Below are 16,156 nucleotides of genomic sequence, written 5' to 3'. Positions count from 1 at the left end.
GTCGGGCTGATAATCTGATGGTGCCGGGGTCGAATCCCACTGGGAGCACTAACTTTTTGTCAACAATTTTTTTCATATCAGCAAGTTTGGTTGGTTTGGTTAGGTTATGACAGTTTAATTTTATAATTAAAAGATTGTAAAATTGAATTTGAGACATTTTTAATTTTATTTTTAGAACAGAGCTATTTTTCGATTAGTAAACCTTCATTCGAGTTTATCATTATCAGCAAGTTTCGTTAGTTTGGTTAGGTTATGATAGTTTAATTATATTTAATTCAAATTTAATCTACAAATTATACGTTTTGACAGCAACAGTGATACAGATAACAATTTTCCGCGAACAGTTAGATAAGCTATGCTGATGCGCCGGTATGATCTGATCCACGATCCTCCGTTCCTCGGACTTGCACTGGCAGTCTAGACGCTAGTCAGCAGCTCGAGCTCACTCTCAGTGCTCGCTCACTCACTGCTCAGCTGCTCGTTTTCAGTTTCAACTGTTTCAAGTTTCAAGTCCCAGTTTCAAGTTCAAGTCAAGCAGCTTCAGCCTAACCTGTAGACATAGATGGTTGCATGGTTGCAATTGAGTATTGAGTTTTGAGTTGTAGTTGTGTGCAATTTACTTGTAAGTATTGCTTTTAATTTGTTTTTTTTTTTTTTATTAAGAGTGTTGGTTTACTTGTAAGATGAGTGGTACCTCATATTTTAAAAATGTTAATTTATATTTTTAGGTTAAATTCTGCATAGGTCAAATTAAAAGTACCTAACACCTTAATGTAAGGCTGCACTTTACTTTAGGTCCTACACTCATTCGAATGAAAATATCGATCAATATATCGATTAATCGATTGTTTCATTCGATATATCGTTTGGTTAGTTAGGTTAGGGTAACCTTACCTAACCATCCAAACGATATATCAAATGAAACAATCGATTAATCGATATATTGATCGATATTTTCATTCTAATGAGTGTAGGACTTAAAGTAAAGTGCAAGTGTAAGTAATTAACTTACTAGGCCTACCTAGTAGGGTAGAAACCCACTTTATCCCCTTGCACACTTTGTAGGTTTTGTGTGAAGGATTGTAAGTAGAGTTTTGACATTGGTAATTATATCGACCTCCAGACCTCACCTGAAATTCAAAATTTGACATTTTGAGGTGCGTTAAAATTATGTTAACTTATTGCTTCCCAAAGTATGACAGCGATAAAAAATTTGGCAATGCTTTAAGTAATTTGCTGGCCTACTCGCCATCTATCTATATATATAACACGCTAAGCCGATTTTTGTGAACAGAACTCCTCCCTGATTTTGGTCCGATTTTGATGATTAAAGTATTTACAAAATGGCCCTGATCTGTAGTTTTGCAAAGTGTTTTTCAATTTTTGAAATCTATTAGGCCTAGTTTGGGCAGGATCTTCCATCAAAGTTGGGTTTTCTCCCATAAGATTAATGTAAAATCTTGGGCGTAGAAACTTGGTAGAGGTGTCCAAAGAAAGGTTTCGGTTTGGAGATGAGCCATCAAAAGAAAGACAAAGTAAATTCCCATAGGGCTCTGCCCCAGAAGCCTTTAAAGTTCCCTTCCCAGATATGTTTAAGTACATTATCGTCATATGGATAATTTTCCACTACTTTTTAATGGAACAGCTGTTAATATTCAAATTGTATTTTAAACAACACGTTGTAGGAAGTTACGGAGTCTGTAAAAAAGTAGTATTTGTAATGTAATTTTTTGATTTTAAAATTCATTTTGTTCTGCACCATAACATGTTTTGTAATATAATGTTATATTACAAAATCATTGGAAAACCTCAATATTACAGTAGGCCTAACTCTTAAAATTATTTCTTATTGAATTATCTTAGGCCTATATCTATTGTACAGGTTGGTGTCTGCCTTTTTAACCACTTTTGCTGATATTTTGACATACCGTAGGCCTAACTTATTACCTATTCAAGACAGATCATCATAGGTCCATGAGATTATTTTCATACTTGTTTTCAATTATTGGAAAATATTTTGATTGTGTAATTCAATACAAAATAATACAAGTGCAGAAAGGCTCTTTGCCCATATGAGCTGTTTCCATATTTTGTTAAAATAATAGTGGTTTACAGCAACTGGATTAAGTTTTAATAATTTTATGAAGATATATGTGCATGATTTAGAAAGTCATTAATCTGCAAAATTGCAATTTATTGCAGACTTTTTAGAGATGTTACTTCGATGTATTCATTCAGCTTAGTGAAAACACAATAGGGTAGAGCCTTTGAATGTTATTAAACTACCGGTAACGAAAAGGGTTGTACATGTTTACTAGCGCTACTCAGCAACAAAAAACATTTAATTTATCTCTAAAAGAAATTTCTCAAAGTGCACCGGTAACTTACCCAGATAGTAACATATAAACAAAATGCCCAAACTCGATATTACAAAAAAGTTCAGGCCATAGCTATTTTAATGCGCTTGGATTGTGACATTTATTAATTAGGCTTTTATTTCTCTTAACCAACGGATTATCCATCTGCAGACAAGGGCGGTCCTAGACATATATTTGGGGGGGGGGGTCACCGCGGGGCCTGGGGGTCCCCCCCTGGAAAAATTTGGACATAACGTGCTAAAATTATAGGTTTTTAAGTTATTTTGAGGACCTAGTTTAATGTGTTCAAGAGTACCTATGTTTTATCTATGGTTCAAGCTTCCCAGTTTATTTTTAAAGGTATAAAATGTTAAAAAATTACATGACAATTATTGTCATGTTTTTATTATTGAGACTTGTGGTTTTAATATCAAAGGAATACCGCAACATTACAACACATTCAAGCATGTTTGATTTACGAAAACACCCTTTCAACTGGTGCCGATGTGCATGTTAAATAGAAATGGTCCAAAATCAGACCTGATTCAGGTGGATGTACCACCTGACCTGAAGAGTTGGTTCTCCAGTGTTCAAATTTTTTTCTACGCCAGTGGACCATTAAATATATGAATGATATTTAATATTGAAAGTTTTAAAATTTTCTACGGTAATCATTGAATTACATTACTGTAATAACAAATTCCTATCGCTGAACTCAGATAAATTGATATTCAACCACCTTTCAAGCTTTGACTATTGATACAACTTCTTTTCTTTATCCAATACACAATTATAGTTTTCAACCATCTAGGTTCAAACAAAACAACAAAACATTAAATGCTGAAAAGTTAAATAAGAAGAAAAATGCGGCCGATGGTCGAACGCCAGCATCGAACACTGCCGTTGCCGTATATGGCTGAAAGCTTCCGTCGTCTGCCGATCTTCCCTACTTTTCATAACATACAAAAAATAGTCAGACTCGAACGATCCCGAGGTTTGTTTGTTTGGGTTAGAGTTTGTAATTTGTCCATTCGTTCACCACAAGTGTAAAGACTACAATGAACTCAATTCGGTAGAACGATTTGCAATAAAAATTATTAAAGTTCCCCTGGTATAATAGTTTATCTATATAAAATATTTTGGGGGGTCACAACCCCCCTGACCCTAAAACAGCCCCCCCCCAGCAGGGGGGGGGGCCCTGGGACCGCCCTTGTCTGCAGAAGAAGTACATTGTGCTCTTATTGTGTCTAATAACATCCAAACTCAAAAACCTTGTCTAAAATAGTACCTATTTCTTGACAGATGTTTTGCAGTGGCCTATTACGGAACTTGGTTGGCCTTAAGTGAGATTTGTGAAAATAACACTATACTTCGACTGTAAAACAAATTTCACAAAGAGTAATTACGTACCATTTTAAAAGCAGTTACTGTCATGTCAGGAAGGTCGTGTTCCTTTTGAACTAAGATATCCTCATCCTTTCTAAGATATATGTTGATTAACAACAATGCATGTAAACGTCACTATTTACGTAACAGTTTACAGTATTTGCTTTTTGGAAATGCAGCATTGCTTTGTCATTTGCATTATTTGTTGCCAATGAAGCCGCATGACCATATGAACGAGGTCCCTCATTTCAAGAATAAAAGCCAGGTTCACTACAAGTATATTCCACTTTCCACTACACCTAACATTCATTCTGAAGATATATTATACAGTATTGAACACTTTATGTACCGTACCTAATTGATAAGGCTGAGAAAACTGACATCTGGATGTCATGGAATCAATGTTATGCTCAAATAAATAGGCCTAACTTATTAAATTGCTAAATTAAGAGGGTTATTCATTAGCATATAAGTACGGTATGACGACCGATGGGACGAAGGAAAAATAAAACTTACACAGCTTTAGGGTGGGCCTCCCTTTGAAGTAAGAACGTGCCTTCTCAACAAACAGACATTTTTCTAAAAAGAAAAACACAGATTTAATCTGTATAACACTGATGAAATTGCAGAAGTGTGTACCACAGTAGATCCACCAATACAATTATAATACTATTTAAAGATTCTACCAAAAACATTCTTTATATTATATTGTGTTATATTATATTGGTGTGTGACAGAGTATTCTTTTTATATTTGTCTATATATTTCCAAAAGAAGTCTTCAATGGTCTCTCCCGGCTTAAGAAGCTTGGCGGAGATTGAAGGTTTTCCTATGCTCTTTGGTTTAGTTGATTTGATAGTGCCCTTAAGGAAAGAGCAAACTCCTTTTGGGACTTTGGTGGCCTTAGGTTTTTTAATGTTTTGATTTTGTGTTTGTTGTGGTTGACTTTGATGTTCTGGCGCTTCTTTCCTCAACTTGCTTTTTGCTATTTGCAAGGAAACACTGAAGTAGGTTTTCTTAGTAGTTGCCAATTTGTTTTTATTATATGAAACTCGTTTGTTGTGTTAATTGGCTTGCAAGGAGTCTCCTTTTTCTCATGTATTAGGTGCTGGGAATCTTCTACTGTTATTTAACTTCTAGTTTCTTCATTTTTGAATCCGTATTATTCTGTTTTTCTTTTAGGGCCTTTAGTTCAAATAGAATTAATGTTTCTGTGTTTGATGCTTCTGGTTTTTTGTTGTCTGAAACTGTTGTTTTGTTTGTGAAGTCCTTCGCCTCTGTAGTGGTTGTCTGTGTGCTTGTCTCTCTGAATGGTTTTGTTTGTTTTTGAAGGAGAAGCAAGATGGTGGATATTATAAGCAAGTTGACTTATAAATGTGTGTGCTTTAAAATTAAATAACATTTATTAATACTCACTGTTTCAAAAATAAAAGTAGTGCTTGCTTTTCTCATAACATCAACAGACCTGGTGAGCACTAATACTAGTTTTAACTTCATGAACACTTTTGTAAACTGGAATTATTAGTTGGGCTTTTCAAACAAGAGGACTGAACTGATCATTCCTGCTCAACTTCTGCAAGTTTGTTCAATCCATGCTCGGCTAATGATAAGATAACATGACCGGATTTTCGTTTGAATTTCTTCCTTTGTAAATATAACTGTCACTTGGTTATCTTTGTTTACAAACAAGGCATAGTAACTTATCTAATAACTTATTTGTATGAAAATTCCATACATTAATTAATTTATTATTTATACTTGTAAAAACATTACTTAACTAATATAATTTATTTAGCATTTCATAGAAATTAAGATGGAAAAAAATGTTTTAAACCAAATAAGTATCCTTGTGGGGTTTGTGAGAAAAATGCTACCGTTGGAGCCATATTTTGCAATGGTCCCTGTAAAAAGTGTTACCATCTTAGGTGTGTAAATCGGACCTACAATGAGGCTATAAAAATATCTTTAGATAATGCAAAATTATGGCTGTGTAATTGCATGTTTAAAACCAGGAGTGAGGAAGATAAAACCACAAGTACAATGGAGAGCCGTAAATTGTTACTTGTTAATGACGACCTTGAAAATTCTCTCACTTTAGCTACTGAGATAGGAAGTGCAATAATTCTCCGTGAGAATGAGGAGTTGAAGCAAACTTTACATGATGTTGTACAAAATTCAAAATCACTCTATGAGCTTGAGTTGGAAGTTAAATTAATCGTTAAAGATGATGAAATAAAAAATCTTATCAAAACCAAAGAAGAAAAGGAAGATGAGTTAGGTGCTATAATTAAATCTTTAGAAAACAAGGCCAATACACTAAAAAAATTAAATGATCAACTAACTCTACAAGCAACTTCTGATGTACATTCTATCAATGATAAGTCTAGTGAAACCACTTGTAAAAGGTGTAATATTTATGGTCAGGAAACAAAAAACATGATTGACTCCATAAGATCACTAGAGTCTATCATTAGCATTCTACAAAGTGAAAATGAGGAACTCAGAAACAAAAACCTTCAGCTGCAAAATAACCAACAGTACAGTTTAAAATGTTAAAATTGTTTTCCGAGAATAAATACTAAAAATTCAGCATGTGCTGAGTGGCAAACACAGAAAAATCCATCAAAAGCTAATAAGGGGGAAAAAGAAATGTGTAGGCCTACAGTTGAATGTCAAAATAAGTTTGTAGTTCTTTCGGATGTAAATACTAATGGTGAGGATAAACTTCCAACAGCCCAACCAGTAACAGCCTCTATACATAGAAAAAATAACAAACAAAATTTTAAAACACATGTAAAACCAAAGAAAATAACTATTTCTCGCACAAACCAAACAAATCAAGACTACTAATTTTGGCTGATAGCCGTGGCCTTGGCAATCTTGTACAACAAAAGACCGTTGCTAACATCACTTCCTTTGTAAAACCTGGGGCATTGCTGTGTGATGTCGTAAAGGATGTTAAGGATCTTTCTAAAGACTTGCGTGAAAATGATTATCTGTTGGTAATAGCACAGAAAACGTACTACTATAACCCAGAATGCCAACCGCATGGTAAAAAGCATTAAGCGTTTTGAGAGAGCTTTGCCTGTCAATCCGTAGGCAGCGCCACCAGCGTTGCCATGCAATAGCATAGCAACGCTGGTGGCGCTGCCTACGGATTGACAGGCAAAGCTCTCTCAAAACACTTAATGCTTTTTACCATGCGGTTGGCATTCTGGGTTATAGTAGTACGTTTTCTGTGGTAATAGGTGGGACAAATAATATAGAAGACAAAAGTTTGAGCAGCATAAAAGAGGAATTCAACACTTTACTAACCAGTATCAATAAAACAAACTTGATTATTGCATCACTGCCTATGCGACATGACTTGCCAAAATTAGACAACAAAATTAGTAACATAAACTATTGGCTTGAAGAAAAATTGAACAACTCCATAGAAAAAAGAAGATTACTAGAACTACACCTCTTGCCTCGGGAAATGTACACAAATCGTGGTTTGCATTTCAACAAAAAAGGTAAAAGAAAAATTTCTGAAGAAATCCTAAATATAATCCACGACTGCTGTTTCAACCCACCTCTATCTAATAACGTCAACATCCAACTGCCTTCAGATGAAGAACCCGTCACAGTTGTAGAGGCTGACATGAATAAGGTAATTCACAAGCTTTGAGACACTGAAAACACTGCCTTTGCCCACTGCATCTCTGCAGATGTAAATGATGACAGGCATATGAGCGCTGAGGTTGCAACTGCCTTCAAAAAACATTTCAAAAAACCATTGTCCTCAAACTTTGTAAATAACAGCCTTACTTGTCAAAAATTCAATAAAAGCCTAGTTTATGGACTGGTAACTAAACCTAGATTTGACTCCAAACCTAATATTCAAGATTACAACAATTCATTTACTCTTTAAAGGATACTAGTGTAAATGTTGCTTGAAATCGAGCAATTGCAAAGAAGTAAAGTAGTTACAGTATTGAAAAACCAATACTTGGTGGCGTTCTATGACTTTCCTATGTTTCCATAGTTAAAAAATCGGTTCTTTCAATGATTGCTCAAGAAATACAGTACCCTTTAAGTTCATTTTTCTTATATGGTAAAATATATAAAATTGCCCAGGCTTTCTCGATTTTTTTCATTGTAAAATGTACGAATGTAAATCAAAGTAGTAAATATTTAATTTCAACAAAATCAGTAAATATATCCAATGCGTTTTGTAGAATTGAAAAATAAATAACAGCAATTAAATTATACAACTGATCAAAATTTAAACAATTATGTTCTACATAAGAATAACGTGGAAACTTTCAAAGCCACTGGGGCAGAGCCCAAGAGACTTTTTCAAAAATGTAAGGCCAGTTTGCAAATTTACGTGACACGCTCTTTCCAATGAGACGTCAATGGATAAAATCGGTTAAGAAATGGCGGAGGAGTTCAACCGACAAAGTTTCATGTAGCGTATTAATTATATAGATTGAAAAAAATGGTCAAAACTTTGGTGTGTTCCCCGCTGGGTTGTGTTAGGGACAACATAACCATCGAACATTTTGCTACAAAACTACTGGACTCCAACACGTCCGATCTAATCTGCACAACCGACCTTGACGTCACAACTGGCCCTGCATCCAGTACCCCAAAGGTAGACAACATGTGTTCTACAAGACACAGGTCTCCTATTGTAAATAGTGCTTTAGTTGTAAATCATGTAAATAGTAATGCATCTCTGTCCAATGACAAAGATAACCCTGTTCTCTCAAAAAACGAATCCGTAAACAAGACTATACAGACCACTTAAATGTAGACAATTTTTGTTTATTTTGCCACCAATTTCACAGTCTTAACAAAACAAATGTAAATAGAGTATGGCCTGTATGTAAAGAAATCAAAATAGATAAGAAATATAATTGGCACATTTGAATATTCAAGGTGGTCTAATTGATAAGAAAATAGATTTAGAGGTGATTTTAGATAGCTCAAACATACTTGTTATTTGCCTAAATGAACATTGGTTAAGTAGAGGAAATATTGATATTTTAAATTGTTTTGAAAATTATAATTTGGCACATTTTAGCGAATTTCCCTATAGGGAAGTAGCTATTACCGTAGGTCTCATGGTAAGACTTAGGCCCGGGACCGATTTACTTTTTCATTTTAATGTCCCCAGAGGCCAAAAACACCATTCGTTCAAATTTTTATATACATAGATTTATATATATATATATATGTGTCCGTGAACACGATAACTTGAGTAATTTTTATCCGATTTTGATGAAATTTGGTTTGAAGGTGTAAGGCGGGATAAACTTGAATGAGTTCGCGATCCAGCATGATCGGACCATGGGAACAGGGTTTTATGGGGTAAAAATTGGTTTTTCTCACTTCTTACCCTCAAAACACAAAATTTCCCAATTTTTCTCTAAACCTTCTTAAAGAGCTTAAAAAAACAAACAATTCAGTATATCAAAGTGTTTTTGTACGGTTATTGGTTACGGAGAAAACTAAAAAAATGGTAAATTTAAAATTCCCATGTTATTTTTATGGAGAATATTGTAAAATGTTGTAGTTTGCTTGTTTATGGATATCAAACTTGGAAAATTTATTTATTTTATAGTAAGCTATCAATATTTTACTAAAAACACACTACTTTATTAGTTTCCTTGTAGCAGCAAACCTAGGTGCTCGTTAAACCTAATGTTATTTAAATAGATCAATTGAAAATCAATTCGGCCAAATGGAAATTCGCTTAGACGGCAGGTTTGCTGCGGCGGGGGTATTTATTGTAGAGAGACCTGTGGATATGGTGGTTCATGTATACTTTAAAATAATAAATTAGAATATAAAATTAGGGAAGATTTATGTATTTTTAATTCAGATTCTGTTTTTGAAATGTCTTGTGTAGAAGTTATAGATTTAAAAATAATTGTTATATCTATTTACAGAGTACCGGATGATTCTAACTTTAAATTATTTTTAAATAAGTTTGAAGATTTATTAAGGACTAGTGTACCTGTTGCTCGAATTCGAGCAATTGCTAAGTATTACAGGCATTACTTTAAAACGAACAACAGTCATAATTCCTGATGATTTTAAAAGATTCGACTCAATGATTTTGGAAATACTCATGATGTGCATAACAGACCGATATAATCACAATTTCTTGTAAATATCTTATCACTTTTCAAAAGCTGATCTTGTTTTTTAGTGTTTTCTACAAATAGCCTTACTCATAGCCGCATTAGGTTGTCCATAATAACGATTATGAGTTCTAAAAAAACAAAAACATTATTTCTATTTCTTCTCCTTGGTGGTGTTCTATGACTTTCCTATGATTCCATAGTTTGCAAATCGGCTCTTTCAATGATTACTAAGAAATGCAGCACAGTGTTAATTCAGTTTTCTTTAGTATATCAATTTATCCAGGCTCTCTCGATTTTTCCCAAATAGTAAACATTTTCAACCAAGTCAGTTAATGTTTTTAGCAAGCTGTTAAATTAGCAAACTTATTGACTGTTTACAATTAACATATGTTCTTCTTCTCACTTTTAATTTCTTGCAACAGCTGGAGTTTCATAACAATTTTCGTTTCCCATGTTTATCTTATGGAGAAATACAAAACTTTAAAGGGCCCAAGGGCCTCACTCTCTATTTATTTCTCTAAAAAGAAAGTTTCCTGCACAACTTCACGTTACGCTCTTTCCAATAAGACCAAAAACATGTCAATCGGTTCAGTAGTTTCGGAGGAGTAATTGTCACAAAAATCCTGCTTGTGTATTAAATTAGAATAGATTCTGAACAAAGACAACCAAATAAATAATGTTTACATTGCAGCGGATTTCAATATTGATGTTTTGGAATACACAAATAAACCACAGCAAAGATTTGTGTTTCTTTATCTAGTAGAGACATACGGTTTCATTACAAACTTAACTTCTCCCACAAGGATAACCAACAATAAAGCTTCTTGTATTGATAACATACTATCACTAAAGTTAAAAACGTGTGAAGAAACTCCATCAATGAACCTAGAACTAGGTATATCAGATCATAGGGCAATCTTTGTGGATATTTCTAGAAATATTTCATCTCAGCACAAAACTGATTTACCTAGGGTTAAAAAATGATTTTTTTTTTTCAAATAAAAACATTAATTCATTAATTTAAAAAATCAGTATTACTAATTGGCAAGTTTCACTGGATAAAACGTTTAAGGAAAACTGTTCAAACTTTTTTGGATGATTTCAAAGAATTTTTGATGAATGCTATTTCCTTTAAACTTTTTTGTAGTAAAGTTAATCCTTAAAAAAAAAAAATGGATAACAAATGGTATTAGGATATCAAGCATTAAAAAGAGAGGGCTAAGTAGACTAGCAAAGCAGTCAAACAATATAAATTTTATTGATAAAAAAATAAAAAATTTACTAAAAATTAATAAAAAAAATTAAAAATAAAATTTTATTAGTTAAAAATTATAAAAAATATCTCCAGTAGCGTTTGTAAATTGTCAAAGAAAATTTATAATTCTAGTCTTATAAAAAATGCAGAAAATAAGAGTAAAGCTGCTTGGAAAGTTGTAAAATCTGAGCTCGGTTGTAACATTTAACCTTGTCTTAATTTCCCTGATATTGTAATAGATAACAGTATGCCTATAAAAATGGATATGATATAGCTAGTTTTTTCAACAAAAAGTTTATTGACCTGAGCAATGATATAAGTAGGTATTCAACCATGTGAGCAGGACGCATTAATCTTAACTCAGACTGACTTTGATTTAAATCAAGTAAAATTTAGTTTCACAAATGTGACTCCAGATCATGTTAAAACAATAAAGTTACTAAAAAATAAAAAAAATCTGCAGGTTGGGATGAAATACCATTGGAGATTATGAAAAAAGTAATGCACTCTATTGCTGTTCCTATATCGGTTTTAATAAATCAATCTTTTTAAATTTCTGTTTTTGCTGAAACTTTAAAGTATGCAGAAGTAAAACCTCTTTTTAAGAAAGGACAAAAAGAAAATCCTAATAATTATCGTCCTATTTCAGTTCTTCCTTCTTTTTCCAAAATTTTTGAAAAGATAGCACTAAATCACATTTTTACATATTTAGACGCACACTCAATTTTGGTCGCTGAGCAATTTGGATTTAGAAAAGGTCACAGTACAGTAGGGGCTCCAAACGAACTTGTTAACGAAGTATCTTGGGCTCTGGATGGGTCGCAGCGAACCATGGGGGTCTTCTGTGACCTTTCCAAGGCCTTTGATTGTGTTAATCACAGCATACCTTTAAAAAAAGCTTGATGTGTACAAATTTTCAAAGCAATCAATTACATGGATTAAATCATACCTAGAAAACCAGTTCCAGAGAACTGTAATTTTGAAAACTTATTTGGTATCTAAGTCTCCTTGGGTCATTAAAATGGGTGTCCCACAAGGGTCTATCTTAGGACCGTTGCTCTTTTTACTATATATAAATGATTTACCTAAAGTCGGGACCACGTAAGTTTGCAGTTGAGGGAGGAGCCTATTTACCATATGGTTTTGAACGAACCAATGAGAACCGTGCGGTGTTGCAAATCTAATAATACCAGCTGATTTGAAAATATTGCTTAGTATATTTTAATTAGTGTTGTCAACGAGCGATGTGGCAACATCGCACTAGCCTTGTCTTGTGATTGGCTGCCACCAACTGCAAACTTACGTGGTCCCGACTATAGGAATGTTTCAACAAAAATCATTCTATATGCAGATGATACAACAGCAATTATCAAAGCTAGGTCCCATTTTGAATTGGAGAATAAAATTAATCAAACTTTCTATGAATTGGCACAAGCTGGTTTGAAGTTAATGGACTAAAACTTAATCAAGATAAAACCCAACTATTAAATTTTCGTACCGCACAGTCAAAAGAAAGTTACAGTTCAGAAATTATCTTTCAGGACCAGTTGATACCACTCAGTGGCAGCGCAAATTTCCTTGGTTTGGAACTGGATATTAATTTTTCTTGGAGTAATTGTATTGATAATATTATTAGTAAATTAAATTCAGCTTGTTATCAAATGCTAGTACTACGTAATTATATTGACCTTAAAACTAGAATTGATATCTACTATGCTTTCTTTTTTTCAATTATTAACTATGGGATTGAGTTCTGGGGATTATCAAGTGATTCAGTTAAAGTTTTTAAAGTACAGAAAAGGTTTTTAAGAATAATGACATTCTCATATTTTAGGAAATCTTGTAAATTGCTGTTCAGGGAATTAAACATCTTAACTGTTCCAAATTTATACATTTTCAAAACCTTAGTAATGGTACAAACAAACTATGAAAATTTATTAAATGATAATTTTGACCACAGATACAACACAAGGTTTAAAAATAATTTTCAATTACCGATCCATCGTCTGCGTCTCATTGAAAAGACACCAACATACATGGGAAAATGTTGTACAATAAGTTACCACTAGGTTTAAACAATATAGCCAATATAATGTCATTTAAAAATAATCTATCAAAAGTTTTAATAGAAAAAAAAACTACAATATTAATGAGTATTTGTTGTGAACTATTTTTAAATCAAAGTCAGTATTTTTATAATTTATTTAATTTTTAACTATAGAATTGTAAGATGGCCAACTATGTATTTATTATAATTTGACAATGTCACCTGTTTTGTAGCTATGCTATGTATAAACGTTTTGTGACAATAAAGTTTGATTTGATTAGATTCTTCTCTGGTGTTTATTCTGCTGCATGTATTTTTTTTGCCTAAGGCTTTATTTCATTCTCCATGTCCTTAATTTTTGTGTTAAAGCTATTAAAAGTTTCTTCCCTATCTTTGTCATAATCTTTAAATGTTTTTGTAGAGAGTTTCTTAGACTTACTTCCTTTTCCAATTGGTGTTATAATTCAGTTATTGTTTCAATAAGGTTGTTGTTTCTGATTAGAATAGTGTTTTTCTCATCTTCTAGTTGTTCTATTTGAGCGTGGTAGTTCATAATGTTGATGGTTTGTATATTTGTTAGTTTCTGGGCCAGACTCAAGTTTTGTCGAGTCAGGTTGAGTACTTCTTCTCTTGGTTTGCTATTTTGTGCTAGAAGTGTGTTTCCAACTTCTGCTGCAAGTGTTAGAGAAGTTTCTAAATCAGGATCTTCTGAGTTTTCTAGTTCTAGAATTTTGTTTTCTACCTCACCCATTTTATTAATCTGACTTTCAGAGGATATTTGACTTGGGGGTGTGAGAGTTTGGTCTTTTTTAGTTGTAATGCTGGCCAGGTTCCATATGTTAGTTTCCAGAGGTGAGGGAAAGATCACTGCAGTTGTTACACCTCCATAAGACAATTTTCTCATTAGAAAGGGTTTTTAATTGTTTTTCTGTGATATTGACACACCCACCATGAAACCAGGAGTTTGAGACCAGTACATTTTATACTGGAGTATTTTACACCGATGTTACATTAACCACAGGGATATTTTGAAACTTTTGTGTTGTTCTTCGACATAGTTAAGTTGCTTTTGTCCAAATAGAGTCTTGAGAGTTGACTTTATGATGTGTGTGATAAAGATTGGACAGTTTTTAGACAAGCTTTGGCTGATTGTTTCTGTTGAAGATTAAAAATATTGTTTAATCAGTTTTTAGGTGAATCATTGGCTGGTTGCTTCTGTTGGAAATTAAAAATATTGTTTAATCAGTTTTTAGGCGAAACTTTGGCTAGTTGCTTCTGTTGGAAATTAAAAATACTGTTTAATCAGTTTTTAGGCAAGTTTTGGGTGGTTGCTTCTGTTGAAAATTGTAATTATTGTGTGATAAAAATTAGACAGTTTTTAGGCAAGCTTTGGCTGGTTGCTTCTGTTGATAATTGAAAATATTGTGTGATAAAAATTTGTAATTTGAAAGTTTTTTAGGAAAGCTTTGGCTGGTTGCTTCTGTCAATTAGAAAAAAATGAGTGTGTATAAATGTTTAAATAAATAAATAAATTTATTTCCTTGGTCAAAAGTTGATGTAAAGTAATGAAGAATACAGTGTTGCACTGTATTACTGGTTGGGAGTACGTTGTAGACACTGTTTGAAGTGGCTGTGTCTGTGGTCAGTGTGCTAAGCGTGCAGTCAGCAACTCTCAATTCAAACAATCCCAGGCAGCAGGTGTCGTATTGAAAGTGAAGAATGTGTCAAGCTGTGAGTTGGCTATGACGTCACTGCTTAGTTGTCAGTTTGATACTTTGTCACAAATATATTAGTGAAATTTCTTTGTTTGTACTTTTTAATATTTATTGTGCTTTAATGTAACCCTTTAATGTAGCCTGCTTTAATGTATGTATAACCCTTGTGCACGGATGTATGATCATAATGTAAAAAATATTTTCTTCATAAGGATAACATGTGAACTTTAAAAGCCACTGGGGCAGAGCCCAACAGATTTTTTTCAAAAATATTAGGTCAGTTTGCAAATCTACGCGACACGCTCTTTCCAATGAGACGTCAATGGTCAAAATCAGTTAAGAAATGGCAAAGGAATTCAAAAGACAAATTTTATGTTGGCGTATTAATTATATAGATAGATAGATATGTCTTCAGGCTTGATTAAGGAGTGACTGTAGGTAAAGGAATGACTTTTGAAAAACCAAATAGAGGCATGACTGGGAAGTATTTGACGACGCTTTACAAAGTGTGTTGAGCCAGCAATGCTGTTCGGATGTGAATTCAGGGGTAAGGATACTACGAAGATAAGATTGAAAAGGAAACTTTTGAGTATGCAAAGAAGAGTTTTGTTGAAAGTAGGGAAATCATACAACACAGTATTGCATAATATGATTGGGGTTTTGACCGGAGCCATACCACTTGACCTGCTTATTAAAGAAAGGATTAGGATTTTGGAAGATAGGGAGGCGGGGTGGAGTACATCGGAAAGCAAGAGTGCCAGAAGTGAGCAGAAATTAGATGAGTGGCAAATGCGCTGGGAGCAGAGTGAGGAATAAAGGTAAACGTTTGGATGTATGCTAAACATCAGAAGGAGACAGGAACAAGGTTGGAAGATCCATTATTGAACGCAGTTTGTCACAGGACATGAACATTTCAAGGCGAAATTGTGGAGATTTAACCTGGAGAAAGAGGAAGTATGGAGATAAGGAGAAATAGAGAGCGAGTCACGTATTTATGAACTGTCCACTTCATGAGGCAAATAGGAGAGATCAGGAAGAAATCTTGGATAGGGAAGGTCCAGAGATGAGATAATAAAACTTGATGAGAGACAAGGAAACAATTGAGACCCTTAGGAAAGTAGCTAAGAAAATGGGAAGAACCAGGGATACATACAGGCTTTAAAATTCAAAAAAGAAACAACAGAAAAGGAATGAAAACCTCCCCATGAAGGGGAGAGGAAAGGTTAGAGAAAATCCCAATGATCCCTATCGCTCAGGGT

General features: G+C 33.6%; 1 protein-coding gene across 1 annotated transcript in view; it reads left to right on the top strand.

Moving 5' to 3' along the window:
- Positions 1-514: 514 nt before the first annotated feature.
- LOC128985505 (putative helicase MOV-10) overlaps positions 515-16,156 on the top strand; it is an 88,091-nt gene continuing 72,449 nt past the window's right edge. The window contains exon 1 of the mRNA XM_054405061.1: positions 515-622. The gene's annotated coding sequence lies outside the window, so the exon portion shown is untranslated. The remainder of the gene's footprint in view (positions 623-16,156) is intronic.

Source organism: Macrosteles quadrilineatus, unplaced genomic scaffold (assembly GCF_028750875.1).
Source record: "Macrosteles quadrilineatus isolate MER2022 unplaced genomic scaffold, UCM_ALF_1.0 Scaffold_2__2_contigs__length_208266976, whole genome shotgun sequence".
Lineage (NCBI taxonomy): Eukaryota > Metazoa > Arthropoda > Insecta > Hemiptera > Cicadellidae > Macrosteles > Macrosteles quadrilineatus.
Note: the sequence above shows the minus strand (reverse complement) of the source record. Positions and strands in the feature narration are given on the sequence as shown.